This window comes from Vanellus vanellus (genome assembly GCF_965231255.1).
Source record: "Vanellus vanellus genome assembly, chromosome: 1".
NCBI lineage: Eukaryota > Metazoa > Chordata > Aves > Charadriiformes > Charadriidae > Vanellus > Vanellus vanellus.
In genome coordinates this window covers 217,574,238-217,587,262 of record NC_138905.1, presented here as the reverse complement: position 1 = coordinate 217,587,262, position 13,025 = coordinate 217,574,238, and positions in this window count along the sequence as shown.

Here is a 13,025-nt window from a genome sequence, read left to right as displayed (position 1 = left end):
ATTCTAGACATAAAAACTTCAGGCTCTTTCAAATTAGGTTGCTGAGAGATGGAAACAACACAGCTTTTATCCAGACTACCAGTGTTAATCTAGTTTTTTTTTGCTTATTTCCCTTTTCCTACCATTTTCAAAATGTACCTTAAGCTACAAGAAACAAATCATATTATCCAATCCAATATCCTCAGTCAAGTTGCTATTAGAGACGCAACAACAGAATTATCTCCATTATCTGCTAATTTAATCACATTGACCTCCTTTCCCCCTGCTTCTTGCCAAGACTCTAACGTTGAGTTTGCATAAGTGGATGGATGCCTGTGTTTCTCATAGCTTCAGGGCATATACCCAGATGAGATGAATCCCTGTTGTCTTTTCCCAGGGGACTATCTCCGTCACAGCCTTAAGATTTTTTTTGTGAGGTTGAATTCCTGAGCATACTGGAGGCACGTTTCCTTGCATTTCATACTATCTGCAAACCGCACCCCCCAAAAAAAAGTTATTCTTCCAGGTAGGCAGAAACATAAACCCTTATTCACTATCTCCAAAGTCACCATGTTTTCGTCTAGAGTCTGCTCTTCCATATCTTTCACAGCTCTCACTGCAGTAAATAGGAACAGTTCCTCCTCTACCTGAGAGCAAAAAGTGCTCTTTTACTGAGTCGTTTCAATAATATTTTTTTTTTGCTTTCTGGAAAGGATGATAGTCTTCCTAATTGCCTGGGGTTTGATCCTGTAATCAAAAATCACATGTGTTACAGGAGAGATAAGAAAAAGCCTTGAGTTTAATGTAGAGAAAAGAAACTTGGCTAGTGGATAGAACATGGGACTGGAAGGCAGGAGGCTTGGGATTTGTTCGTATCATTGCTATTTGCTTTTACATGATCATTGTCAAGTCTTTTAACCTCTGTGTCTCAGGTTCCTCCATATACAGAAGAAAAAGATAACATTTCTGTATTGCAGGTGGATAGTGCATGGAGTGAGGCCTAATTAAAGCCAGTAAAGAGTTTTGAGATCCTTGGATAAAAGGTGCTATAAAAAGTTCCAACTATTAATTGCTTCATGCTCCCTAGTAGATTTTAAGTCACATATCTCTTTGAATTATGGATCTCTTTTAAACAGAGATTGCTAACAGTGTAGAATCCTGTAGTTGTTGGCTTTTTAATTTCAGAAACAGATATCTTGTGAGATTGAGCCATCCTTACTTATGTACTAACCTAAAATCTCAGCTAATATCTTCAGACTTCTGAAATAATGCAGAAAAGCGACATACTGCTAACCCACTTCACTTTCTTTCATAATTTTCTGGACATTCTTCTGGTTTTCTGCATTAAGTCCACCACCTTAGAATTCTTTTCCCAGGTGGATTAGATATAATCTAAATTAGTTTTTCTCCCCTCCCCAACTTCGGGTTAGAGAATCTTCAGCAGGACTTGGGGAAGGACTGTTCATTGTATACAATCTTCCCCTTCTCAGGTTGCCAAGCTAAATGGAGGTACGTGAATCACCACAGTCTTACATGAATCTTGAGCAGCCAAATAGTTTCTTCTAAGCACGTACATGGATGTGAACCGGTGTGTAACACAATCACCTCTCCTTTGGTTACCTTTTCTTCCTATAGGGTTGCGATGGGCAAAACACTCCAAAGACAAAGACCCAAAACTGGGTTATTTCACTTACCCTTAAAGGGATGCTCCAATTTCTTGCAACTCTGGCCAAACCTGACCTATTTTATTCTTAAGAGAACCAGGAAATCTACAGACTATCACCTTACCTGTAACTTCCTAGACTCTGTTGGAAGATATTTGGTTAATCACTGTATTGCTTTGAGCCAAACGAACTATTGCTTTTCAAGGAGATCCAAACACAAATCCAAACACACCTTCAGAAAAAAACGAGCATTCTGGCGTTGTACCATACACCCATCATCTTAGACTGACAACAGTTGGGTTTTTTTTGAATACATAACACATGTCCAAGAACAGTTAACTTCACTGTCACTTGGCAAAAATTTTCCACAGGAATGCACAAAAGACCAGTTTTCTTCAAGTTGAATTAAAACTCTTTGATGAGCGGGATTTGTGTGATTAAACATGAAGCTGCTAAAGGCAGAAGGAACAAGAAACATTTCTTTGAAAAACAGGTGAAACTATATTGCTGCTCAGTTTTGAACCCAGCATTGGGACTGTCAGCCCTCTTTGTCTGACTGAAGACAATTTGTAATCACTTTTGTGCTGAAATATTCCACAGGATCATGCAGTGTTACTTTGACTGATACCTGCTATCTTCCCCACTAATCCCAACTAAAGAAACACAACTTGCAGTTAGTGTAGATGTACAGCAAACAGAACACTTCACTGATTGGCAATATAGAATCATGGAATGGTTTGAGTTGGAAGGGACATTTAAAGGCCATTGGGTCTAACTCCCCTGCAATGAGCAGGGACATCTTCAACTGGATCAGGTTGCTCAGAGCCCCATCCAACCTGGCCTGGAACGTTTCCAGGGATGGGGCATCTCCCACCAATCTGGGCAACCTGGGCCAGTGTCTTACCACCCTCAGTGTAAAAAAAATTATTCCTTATAGCTAGTCTAAATCTTCCCTCTTTTATTTTAAAGCCGTTACCCCTTCTCCTGTTGCAACAGGCCCTGCTAAATAGTTTGTCCCCATCTTTCTTATAAGACCCCTTTAAGTGAGGATGTGCAATGCCAAAGCCAGGAAGAGCTTCCCAGCTTGACCTAAGCGACTGCAATGGCACTGCAAGGGAGCTGCGAAGAGTCACATTCCAAACAAATTTTCATGTAAAATGGACTTCTACAGGTGATTCTGGACTGGAGAAAGAGACCGTTCACCACCAGACAGAAAATGTCCATACAGTCACATCAGAAAACCAGCAATGATGTTGAATGTAACTTTTCTAAAGTAAAGCTGCATTTTTAAACATTTCCAGGGGAAAACTATACCTTTTGCTCCAGCAAAAACAGGATTAATCATTTCTTCTTGACCTGGGGTCTGCTGTAAAACAGGAACCAGCTTGTAGTACTCAAGCATTGGTGAGAGCTCCCAGGCTCTGCCCTGGGTTGTATTTAACTCTTTATTTATTGAAAATGCTCCAGCTGCAGCTGTTCAATATTTATTATTGTTTAACCCATAAGGAAATGAGATCGCTAAAAGCATTTCTGATCAATGGATTCAATCTTGAAAGGCTCTCAGGTGTGGCTGACTGTGATTTCTGCAGACCCAATCTCTACTTTTAAATCTGCTCTCCAATCATTTGCAACTCAAGAAAACATTTTCTGGAACAATATTTGAATTTTTATTTTCTTTGTCAGTACTACTGGTGCAGTTTCAGTCATCAGACACTGAAAGACCAGAACATGATACATATGCAATCTTGTAACTGCCGTTACCTAATGTAACGGTAATATTTTCAAGGTTACCAGTCCTATTTCAGTGTTTTATTTCAAGCTGTTTCCAGTAATTACATAGTAGAGCACCTGTGCTGGATGAGCATCAAGGGTATTAAGGCCAGAAATTTCTCAGAAAAAAAAGAACACTTGTTTTTACCTTAAATTGATTTTTTTTTTTCATTCAAACAACCCAACAGTACAGTCAACACCCAAATTTGTGCATATGTTAAGGCATGAGAAGCAGAAAATTAAAAGGTGACTGTAGAGCAGCAGCTCTAATTGGCATTATTCAAGGTGCTGAGATACAGATAAAGAGCACCAAAATGAAAAACTGGAGCTCAGTTCTAAAGAACCCTTTTCAAAGAGGTTTCAGATTCTACTAGCAACACAGAAAAGGACTATTATAACTACTTATATTTCTACACAATTGAGATATACAGAGAAGCGTGTTGTCTGTCAATTCATGCGCCTAACAGTAAGGAATATAAACAACATGATTATTTGCTAAACAGGTTATGATTCTTAGTCTTTGGAACAGAGCTGTTGCTTCTTGTAATTGATCCATTGAGCTCACCATAATTTTGTTTCCAGCCGCAGAACTAATGTCTTGTGTATCCCAAACAATATTATGCCCACATATGTAGTACAGTTGCAGTGTACGTTCATCACAGCTATTTTGTGGTGTGTTCAGAAGTCTTGAGATCCCCAATATGGCATTGATTTGCTGCTAAAAGCATCAATCTACAGTCTAAATCAGTAGATACATAAGGTCTGATAACGTATGGAATATAGGGGCTGTTGATTTCAGGTGGGGTATCTAAGCCACACCGTTTTAAAGTAAACAGGGTAACCAGATATTGTCTTCATATTTTCAACTCATTGAGAGTGCAGTTTGAGAAATCTTTATAATTGTAAATGAGATACTGATGTCAGGGATTCAGCTTCCACTGAATGTAAGTTGATATTGTTCACTCTTAACTTAGGCAATACAGATTTTATTTGGTGTAAATTGCGTTAATTACCCACTATAATGCACATTCTAGAGGTGAGTTCATCCACAGCTTCCCTTCCCCCCTCTGCCCCTCTTTCTGCACAACTTTTTCCTTTAAGAATAACAATTTTGCATCTGCTAATTTGCGGTCTAGAACCAGGGGCAGCCAATTAGACATGAGTAGGGCTGAGAGAGACCCCAGGAGGTGACTTAACCCACACCTTTATCCCAGCGAGGATGAGTTATACTTGACAGAAGTTTCTTCAACCTGAAAGCCCTCCAGTGACCATCTGCACAACACATCCAAGCAGTTTATTCAAGCACTTTGTTTTCCCAACCTGTCCAAGCTTTCTGCTGCTACCTGCCTTGAATTAACTTCAGTTTAAATCCTGAACTTTTGCCCTCTCCAGTATGAATACAGTGGAGAGAAGAAAGTATTGATTTTTTTTTTCTAACAGCCTATCATGTATTTGAAGCTCATCAAACCCCTTTCACCTTAAACCATCTCAAGCACTTCCAGCTTTCTTTTAGGTCTCGCTCATGAACTGCTCATGGTTCATCCTTGTTTCTTCTCTGAGTTCTATGTCCAGCTGGTCCATAGCTTTCTTGAAATGTCCTAGGATGGACATTCCCTGAGGTTGTACCAATATTAAGCAAAGCAGAAGGATTATTTTGCATTTTGCAGGCTGTAATTTTATTCACACTGTAAAATGGCATTTGTCCTTTTTACAGCAACATAGTAGTCTTTGCTCATATTCACCTGTGGCGTTTTATAACCCCCTACCAGGGAGACTGGACACAGAGTTCCTTCTGCAAAATCAGTCCCGATTCCTCATGTGAGCTTAAGTTTTGCCCAGCATGCAAAAATCTGTACCCTCCAGTGATCAAAGCAGTCACTGATCACACAGACTTCTGAGAGCAAGTCATACTCTAAAACAAAAGCATTTAAAAGAAAATCTGAAAACCACAGGACAAATTATATGCACACCTATGGTATTAGGTACCTAATTATCTCCCACAGTTGGATCCTAACCTTACTAAAGAAATCCTTCTTCCCTTTTTCTGGCTCCCCATCTTCCCTCAGCATCTTTAGAGTTCAGTTGGTCTCATCCGTTGGGTATTAAATCATGTAATTTCTCTTGAGGATTAAGTAAAGTACCTTGGTGTGTGTACATGATATAAAAGTTCTCTGATCATCATACATATCACCTAACTGCACAGACTCACAGACCCTTTGAGTACGTTAGGGTGAAAGGGACCCCTCTGGATATCCAGTCCAACCCTTGCTCAAAAACAAGTCTAACTGGGTGAGGTTACAGTAGGACTTGCCCAGTTGACTTTTGAACACTATCCATGGAAATAAACGCCCTTTGGCCAAGTAAAGATTTCTATCCCTTCCTTATCCAGGTAACGCGTGAAAATACAGAGCAAATACATTTCCAGACATTTTCTCTCTTCCTCAAACAGACCTAACAAAAAAGACCCATTTGTTTTTAATTAGCGACATTTCAAAGTGGTAAGTATTTCAGCCACTGTGGCTAACGTCAAATAAAAGGTCCTTTGTGTTTTATCAGTCTCTAAAACATATATCTCCCTACACAGCAATCTGGCAAGTCAAATCTGGTGATTTCACCTTGGGCGTCTTTACTTTAAATCCACAAATCTTTGCCTCATTGTCAGATACAAAACCCCTAACAACACTTCAAGTGCAGATTTTACACCCGATGATTGATGGAAGTAGCAATCAGCAGTGATTGCTGTATTATATCCAGCATTGGAAATGCAAGAGTTAAAACTTCTCTATTAGAAACTAAAGTTATATTTTCTATTATTGCATTTGTGTTAAGTTTTTTGGAAGAAATAAGTCTTATCAGGCTTAATGGGTTTTAGTCATTCTTAACAGCTACCTAATGAGCTCTCCAATTATGTAGAGAAGAGTCATTCAACTCATACATTACTGTATCCCCTCACAGAAACACAGTTCCCCTTCTTCAGAAATGACTCACTCAAGGTCATACAGTAAACCAGAGGTAGTAATAGGACTAGAGCTCAGGTGTTCCTGGCCAGTGACCGCATAACTAATCTTTTAAATAATACGTCATTTTCATGATACTCTCTATTTAAATACCCGACATGCGTTAATCATCTACGAATAAAAACTGCACTGGTGTTTATAGCTCCACAAACATTCTTTAGCATCAACAACAAACCAAAGCCACAATGCTTACAATGAATACAATCAGAACACTCCGAAAATAAAAATGAAAAAAAAAAAAAAAAAAAAAAGAAGTTTTCTGACTCTTGCACAAGCCTATGAAACTGAACTGTGCACATCTGCAATGAGGGAGCACCTGTAGAGAAAGCAGCCTAAAAGCCTCATGATGCTCAAATGGCACAAAATGGAAACTGAAAATATTTCTCTCAAAGGAAGGCGGAAACATAATCTAGTAATTCTAGCAATTCTGAAGTTATTTGGTAAAGGGAAAGGGAGTTGTAAATATTTAAAATATCCTTTGTTTTCAGTAAACATCTAATTGAGCATGATATAAGCCTTCCTTGGCATAGCTTGACATGAAATATTGCAGAACACAGAATATAGAAACTGCTTACCAGCAAGGCTGTTTGCTAGGTAGATATTTCATCCAAAACTTGTACGATACTCTATCTCCAACAGAATCCATATACTATTACAAGCGTCCTATAAAATGATAAGGACAAAACAAACCATAATTCTTTAAGGAATATTGTAAATAAGAAATACAAGTACAGTATTAGTAAGAAACACTATATGTTACCAAATTTTCATATCAGATCTGCTGGAAGAGTGTATTACAATAAAGCATTTTAACTAAGTCAACTATTGGGTCAAATGACATTCAAAGATAACACAGAAAATTACTGACAGGTGGGTAGGTTTTGCTTCATCGACAAAGGTTGATTAATCTACACTATAAAAAAAACATATTAATGATATGAAATGGATATAAACTGCATTGTGTCCATCTACTTGAATGCACAGATTTTTCTGGTACTGCTTGAAAATCCAATGGCAATCTCACTAGAAAAGTCAACATTATTTGAAAAAAAAAATAGTATGATTTGTGTTGCTCTGTTTTACCTCCATAAGGCTTAGTCTAAGCAAATTATTAGATACTTCTCTGACACTGGTAGAGAAAGTGAAGCATCTCTGAGAGCAAATCAAGTCACCTGTGGGGATGTTCCTCTCTTCACACAGGTTGTTTACATTATCTGTTCAGACTGGATTGCCAGCTAGTTAGCTTAGACAAGATGAGTCCCACCCAGGAAGTGTAGGGGAAAGGAGAAGAACACACAGACACAAATTAAATTGTCCATTTTTATTTCAATCGTGTTTAGCTGTCTCCCATTCCTGCAATCTGCGACGTGGCAGTGGTTCAGAAGGCAGACTCCTGTGCGGTTGTGAAGTTCTGCTCTCAGATGAGAGTTCAGGCTTTAATACAATTAACTCTCCCTGAATGCAAACGTGGCTTTAGGATCAGAAAGGTACGGCAGATTAGACTTCAGACGGCTTTCTCAAGGTCTCCACTGAGATGACGAGAGAAGTAAATGGACCAATCTTAAGGCTGATGTTTCAGAGTGAGGGATCAGAGTGCACAACCTCCTATTCAAGACCCTTATTTGGACACACACTTTTCATGCCTTACGCATTAGTAGGACACGTAAAGCTCTATGTTTACAAAGAAACTGCAGTATATGCAGGGTACAATGTAAATACTTTACAAGTGTGCAGAACATACTAAGATATTCTTTCATTTTTACTAATTCATCCTTCGTACCAATAACAACCATAGCACGTGTAACTACTTTATGCAAAAGGAATAATCTTGCCAAATACGAGATGGTTGCTGAGATACAGCCCGGTCTGTCCAACGAAGAACAAATACCGCATTTCAATCTGCTTTTAGTGAGTCCAGGAGCATCCTCAGCCTAAATGCTCTTTAAGAATATTCTCCCTCTTAACACGCACCAATTAGATGTAGGAAAAGCAGATGGTCAAAATAAATTAGAGGCAGCATACCAGCCTTGCCTCAGATCACCACCATTGGCAGATCTGAGCAGCAGCACCAGTCAGTCAGTAGTTAGGAAGGGAAGTATATGTATTTTTCTTCCTCTGTCCCTTTCCAGAACAAAATTGGAGAGGCATTGCAACTGCTGGAGTACTCAGTTTGCAGAGTCAAAGAAAGCAGGAATCTGGCCAGGGATACATAAAGTCCAAAAAACTTAGGGATGGTATTTTGATTCCTTGATACTGCAAACACTTCAAACTTCCAGTGAAGAGAAAGGCTTTCGTTCCCTACACTAATTATGGTTGTGCGTTATGTTTTCCTCATAAACATTGCTGAAAAGATCCAGCCATCACCAGGCCTAAAGCTACCAAGTTTCTTAGGTCTGATAAAGGTAAGCAGAACATCTGGTATAGTTGCTAGGCAGAAACTGGTACAACAGCTCGCAGGGTATCAGGAACAACTGCACAACAAGAACATCTGCTATACAACACCTTATTGCCACACCAGGATCAGGGTAGTCATTCCTTGCAGTTGTCCATCTCTGAACACCCTGGGCCAGGTAGACTGGAAACCTAGCTTTCAGCATTCGAGTTGATGTCTAACATGAAATCTGTGTTACTCAACAGAACGAATCCTAATGATAGTAATTTGAGGGGGGGTGGGTGGTGTATATTTTTGGTTTGTTTGGGGTTTTTTTTGTGGTTTGTTTGTTTGTTTGTTTTTTTATGGTGATGGCTCTAGCTCCTCCACGGTGTTGTCATTAACAGTAATCCTAGACTGGGATTGCATTAGGTGACCTGTAAAGGTCCCTTCCAACCCAAACTATTCTATGGTTCTCTGTCTGTAACACAACGTCAAGGACTGCACTCCTGGTGACAATGAGGCAGAGGAGTTGGGTGGGTAACTGGAGAGGGGCAAAATTTCTTGTACAACAGCAATAAAAGGCTCAAATGCTGAAATCGTACTCGGTCCCAATAAATCCTCTAAATCCCAGAAAGAGGGAGACTGCTTGGAGGAACCTGGAACAAGTAGAGCAAACCCGTATTTGAAGTCACATCCAAGAAAACTAGTTCAGGACCTTTGACCCAAGGAGTAGAGTAGTATTCAGGCCTTGCTCATGACTGAATTCAAAGGAATGACTAGGTGGATGTAATTTTTCACAATACACATTGATCCGTCTCCCTGAACTGAGTAAAGAGTTCAGTTCTGCCTTCCCTGGGATACTGCCCTGATTACAGAATCACAGAATCACAGAATCACAGAATCACAGAATTATCAGAGTTGGAAGGGACCTCTAGAGATCATCTAGTCCAACTCTCCTGCTAAAGCAGGATTGCCTGGAGCACATTACTCAGGACTGCATCCAGGCGGGTCTTGAAAATCTCCAGGGAAGGGGACTCCACAACCTCCCTGGGCAGCCTGTGCCAGTGCTCTGTCACCCTCACCGTAAAGAAGTTTTTCCGTGTATTTGAACGGAACTTCCTGTGTTCTAACTTGTGCCCATTGCCCCTCGTCCTGTCACTTGGAACCATTGAAAAGAGCCTGGCTCCATCCTCCTTCAACCCACCCTTTAGATACTTGTATGCCATAATAAGGTCTCCCCTCAGCCTTCTCTTCTCCAGGCTAAAGAGTCCCAGCGCTCTCAGCCTTTCCTCATAAGGGAGGTGCTCCAAGCCCTTAATCATCTTAGTTGCCCTTCGCTGGACTCGCTCCAGCAGTTCCCTGTCCCTTACACCTTAGACATGACCCTTATTTCCTTACTTAAGAAGATGTGAGAGATTATATAGAATACATTATAAGTACTAAAAAAATCTGAGGAATTTATTTCAGATAAAAAAAAAATAAAAAACGTCCCCTCCTATGCTGGCTGGAAATTGCGAAAAATCTCACAAACCTGGTTTAAAACAGGTGTGCCTCACTTCGGCTGTAAGAGCTTGACGAGGTGTGTACACAGATGGGAATGTGGAAGGCAGATAAAAAAGGAAGGGGGGAAAAGAGTTACAACCACCAGTGGTGGAGCAGACTCACTGCAATGGCTCAGGCTGAATTGCTGTCTCTGCCCAAGCCAGAAAGGACTTCGCAAGGCAAGGAGTAACGGCAGTTAGCTTGAGATGGAGGAGAAGGAAGGAAGACAAAAAGAAAACAAAGCAAACCAGATTTCCAATGAATCAGAATAGCTCATTCCTCTCTCCTCCCTGAGACTGTAAGTTAAGACGTGCATCAAGCACAAACCCAAAGGAATAAGACGTACTAAGGCCTTTTTAGGATATCGGGCAGTCTGTGACAGGCATTATGGAGTAAAACAGAACATTAGGGACATACCTCATCCTGTACATTAGAGCATCTGAAGCTTTTCTGAGGCAGTCGAGTTAACTGACCTGCCTCCGTGTTTCCAGAAGGTGATCACAACACAAGCACAGATTTCAGCATCCCATCATTACTCATTGAAAGCCTTTGTCCTTCTGATGAGAAAGTGAGAGTTTGAACAAAGGTCTAAATGCACAGTTTCATTACCGGACCAAAAATAACAGATCCACATCTACCAACCTCCAAATGTTATGGTTTGCTTTATATGTGTAAAGATGAGCTAAACAAGCTATGAAGAGTAATAAGTCATCTGAATGCTGAGTGAAACAAGAGAGTGATCTCTGCCATTGCAGAACAGTTTAAAGATGCAAGTATGCCTGTAAGGTTCTGTTAGTTTTGTTTTGTTTTTTTTTTTTTTTCATTCTACCTCTTAAATTGAAGACAAATTGCAGGCCACAATTGTACAAAAGTTTTCTATCAACAGGTTTACATTTTTCATACAATCTTTTCTATTGCAGTTGGATTTTTTTTCTCCAGTTCAGCTACTAAAAAGTGTAAATACTACATGCTGCATTTTACTGACACAGCTGCTTTTCAAATTTAAAAAGTCAGGCATTTTGCAGTTCAGAACTAAGTATCTAACATGTCATGAGCATTAGAAGACACCATTTGTTTTCAACCTGAATTGCATAATTGGGTAGCCCAGTCCCTGCACAACTAGCGGCTATTGTGCTTTGACATGTCATCTTTAATGTCTTTTATTTATGGCAAATAATTCTCGTTAATGTTTCCACTGTTGCTGGAGGGTTTCCTACTTCTTTATATTTTACTTTTCTTGCCAGTCTAACAGTTTTATTCAAGAGAATTAGCTTCTGAATATATTATTTTTGTCTCTTAGACCTTGCATTGGTGACTATTTTATAGTTTGGCCGGTGTTAAAGTAGGTAGGTTTTTACTTGGGGTAAAGAAATGGCAAAACCATGTTAGAAAGAGCTTTGGGAAAGCCTTGTATGTGGGAACCTGTGTCACATACTGCAAAAGAATAGATTCACGCAATCCAGGCATTCCTACGTATCCATTTTGGTTAGAAATAACTTTTTATAGCATTTGAGCTTTTTCAGGCTTGCTCAAATCTGGGAATTACAGAACTGTGGAAATATCATATCATTGTATATAACACCATTTGAATTAGAGTCCTGCTGTGTTAGGCATCGCACACAAATTACATCCAGATTGCCCTTTAGCCCTAATTGCTCTCAGTTTTTATTTATAGGTTTAAAAGAAGAGGAGATCAGCCATACTAAGTTCTAGTCTTCCTTAATAATTACTTACAGATACATCCCACTGAGAACAAAACCAGCTGCCATTTTCCATTATCTGTGGCAATCATTCACAAAAGAATAGAAAGCCACCCTCCCAAAATAGTACCTCTGACCTTCAGAGAAAGTGGAGATTTGCACCAACAGCTTAAAGTGAAAACTAATGTAGCCAACTGCAGTCCAAGAAGGGGTGAAAATGAGTTTTGAGTTATAACTAAGCAATAAAATCATAACTTTTGCCATGAATTTTAAAAGTTACAGCAACATAACATGGGCAACTAAGATGATTAAGGGATTGGAGCATCTGCCTTATGAGGAAAGGCTGAGAGAGCTGGGACTCTTTAGCCCGGAGAAGAGAAGGCTGAGGGGAGACCTTATGAATGCTTACAAGTATCTAAAGGGTGGGTTGAAGGAGGATGGAGCCAGGCTCTTTTCAATGGTTCCCAGTGACAGGATGAGGGGCAATGGGCACAAGTTAGAACACAGGAAGTTCCGTTCAAATACACGGAAAAACGTCTTTATGGTGAGGGTGACAGAGCACTGGCACAGGCTGCCCAGGGAGGTGGTGGAGTCCCCTTCTCTGGAGATTTTCAAGACCCGCCTGGATGCAGTCCTGAGTAATGTGCTCCGGGCAATCCTGCTTTAGCAGGGGAGTTGGACTAGATGATCTCTAGAGGTCCCTTCCAACTCTGAAAGCTCTGTGATCCCATGATCCCATGATAACTACAAGAAACCTTATGATTTGTTGTATGGAATGTGTTTATTGATTATTTTGCACTGAATTCTCAGGACTTACAGACAGTGCTCTGCTGAAGAAGTCTTGTTTTGCCATGTGGACAAGAACAGAAGGTAGAACAGGGCTGAGAAAATGGATAGATAAATGCATCATGATGTCATTACTAAAATAAGCATTTCCATTATAAGTGGTTGCTTGGAAATGTGATTTTGACTGGAAATC